Genomic DNA, 3,357 nt, shown 5'->3' with positions numbered 1-3,357 from the left:
TCTTGGGCATGCACTCACACGCGCCCGGTGTGAGTTTTAAGCCCCCGGTTCCGGGACGCGAACTGCAGTCGACTACGTGGGAGTCCAGTGACATAGCCATTACGCTAACTGCTGGTTCCCTCAATCTCTCATCTTATTATTGAAGAGAAGACACAGCCACAATTGTCATCTTTTCTTGCTATCCTTCTCACTCAGACCTGATGTCATTTTCAAAAAGATATGTGCACATGAAAAACAAGTGTATAAGTAAATCCTACTTTATTTTATAATGGAAACATATTTAAGTTCTAAACTGAGACATGCAGAAAATATATCTTTCTTTTACTTTTTTAAAAAGACTTTTACCATAGGGCACATGTGCTCACCAAAGAAACAGAGATAGTGAGAGGGAAAGTGAGAAATCACTCCTCACCGCCAGCCCAGGAAGAATGGCCACACTGCAAACCCTCCTCCTCCATTCTCTTCCTGGGATTTTAGGCATGCACGCACACACACCTGGCATGATTATCAAGCTACCAGCTCCAGGACCTGAACTGTAGTTGGCCATGTGGGAGTGCAGTGACTTAACCACCACGGCACCTACTGGCCTCTTTCTTTTGCTTTCCTTAAAAAATTTTTTTTGGAATTATTTCATTTAACTTTATTTATTTATTTATTTATTTTAATCTGACCACAGAAGGACAGATGAGAGAGAAAGAGAGAAAGAGACAGAAAGAGAGAAAGAGAAAGAGGCAGAAAGTGAGAAAGCAAGCTGCCAGGTGCAGGACTAGAACTGTAGATGGCCATGTGAGAGTCCAGTTAAGAACCACCATGCCACCCACCAGCCTCTCTTTGCTTTTATCAGTTCTTGCTAAAGTTGAAATTAATTTCTATTGGGAGCCCCTGTTCTATTCATGTGGCAGAGACTTAATCTCAATGTTAAGGATTTTTCTATTCTTTTTTTTTTTAAAGAATTATTGACTTAATTTTATTTATTATTGTTATTATTTTTAAGTTTGCTATAGGGCATATGCACTCATCAGAGAGAGATAGAGAGACAAAGTGAAATAGCAAGCCACAAGGTCTTGAACCACAGTTGGCCATGTGGGAGCCCAGTGCCTTAACCACCACACCACCTGGTGGCCCCTCTATTATTCTTTCCACCTTCTACCTCAAGGGATTATGTCTCAATTCTGAAGTGCTTACCGAAGACTGGAGCACCTATATGGAATCAAGGGGATGAGTATACAGATTGAGTATCCCTTCTCCAAAATGCTTAGGACAAGAACTGTTTTGGATTTTGGAATATTAGCACATGCATAATAAAATATCTTGAACATGTGATCCAAGTCTAAATGGGAAATTTACTGATGTTTCATACACATAGCCTGAAGAGAGTTTTATGCAACATTTTTGTATTACAGCATTTTGACTGTGACCAGTCATATGAGGTCAGATGTGGAATTTTCCAGTTGTGGCATTATGATGACACTCAGAAAGTTTGGATTTGGGAGCAATCAGATTTCAAATTTTCGGATTAGGGATGCTTAGCCTGGATTAGGAAACATTTTGTTCTCTGTGCCATTTGTCCACAAAGGCATCTGCTGTGATCCATCCTTCAGCACATTCACATTTTGGTCCTCGGCCGTGAGACCACATGTGTCACACTGAGCTGTCTGTCTTCTAGTCCTGGCTTTGGCAGACCTCCCCTCTCTCTTCATGACGTGTCACGTGGCTTTGCCTGCCTAAGCCAATGCGTCATGGTCTTGTTTCCTACCTAGAACCCTTTGATCCAGGAAAGAAGATACAGGGCTTTTCTCTTGGAGATGCAAAGTTGTCAATCTTCCAATTTATTATTAGGTTATCAGGAAAGTCATGATGCATTTTTGTATAGAAAAACAGAAAAATACATCATGACTTTCCTGACAACCTAATCTTTTTAAATAAGAGGCTGGAAAGTTTCACTTTATGTAAATCTTTCTGATTTGAAACGTTGAAACTTAATTTATTTTGAAAAACTTGTGAGTCAAGCAAAACATGTCTGTAGCCCAACTTTGTGCCAAGGCCACCATTTTGCAGCCCCTGCCTTAAAGGTTTATAATTATAGAAACCGAAGTATGGAAGCACCCTTTTTCCCGTTTTCAGTTGTGTCATATCCCCTCCTGAGCACAGAATTGTCTACCTACTTGAGCAGGAGAGGAGATATCTGGGAGGCAAACCATTAGTAAAAAGCTCTAAGGTATTCTTCTATATTTTAATATTGAGTTGTAAAGACAGGTTCTACATTTTAAAATATGAGTTTCTAGGGGACCAGCAGGTGACTGACAGTGGTTTGAGTCCTGGACTCAGCAGCCTTTAAAATCATGCCAGGTATGTGTGCATGTATGCTCAAAATCCTGAGAGAAAAATGGTGGAGAAGGAATTGAGGCATGGTCATCCTTCCTGGACAGTGATTTCTCACTTTCCCTCTCTCTGTCTCTCATCAGTGAGCAGACAAACCCTATGACAAAAACTCTAAAAAAGAAAAGAAAAGAAAAGTGTCTAGACCAGCAGCTGTGGTAGACCAGCAGGCAGTAGAGCACCCCTGTGTGATACCAAAGCCACATAGGAGAACTGGATTTAGATCCTGGGTTGACACAAACATGCAGGCATGCCTGTGTAGGCCCATGATCTTGACTGCCTAGGAGGCTGCAGGGGAGATCATTAGGGTGTTGCAAGACCCTATCAAGAGTACCTCTCTCTCCCATAAAAAAAAAGAAATTAGAAAAAAAAATCTATACCCAGGAAGATAGTCTTATGATTGTATTAGGTTGTTGGAAAAGTCATAATGTATTTTTTTTCTATGCAAAAATGTGGGACCAACAGTTAGCGTAATGACTATGTCGCTTGACTCCCATGTAGTCGACCGCAGTTCGCGTCCCGGGCCCGGTGGCTTGAAACTCATGCTGGGCGTGTGTGCGTGTATGCCCAAGATCCCGAGAGGAGAATGGAGGAGAAGGGATTGTGGTGTGGCCATCTCCCCTGGGGGGTGATTTCTCAGTTTCTGTCTCTCTGTCTCTCTCTGTCTGGCGAGTGCATGCGTCCTATAGCAAAACAAAACAAAACAAAACAAAGCAAAACAAAACAAAAAAAACAAAAAACAAAAAACGTGTCATGACTTCTCCAACGGCCCAATACAATATACTTTTATTAAAATAATCCTGCAGGGCCAGCAGGTGGCAGGGTGGTTAAGGTGCTGAATTTCTATTTGGCCGACCAAGTTCAAGTCCCAGATCCAATAGCCTGAAAATCATTCTAGTGTGTGTATGCGTGCCCCAAAGCCCAGAAGAATGTAGGGACAAGGACTGCAGAGTGCCTGGCACCCCCCCGTGGCTGACT

Source organism: Tupaia chinensis, unplaced genomic scaffold (genome assembly GCF_000334495.1).
Source record: "Tupaia chinensis unplaced genomic scaffold, TupChi_1.0 Scaffold000093_1, whole genome shotgun sequence".
NCBI lineage: Eukaryota > Metazoa > Chordata > Mammalia > Scandentia > Tupaiidae > Tupaia > Tupaia belangeri.
Note: the sequence above shows the minus strand (reverse complement) of the source record.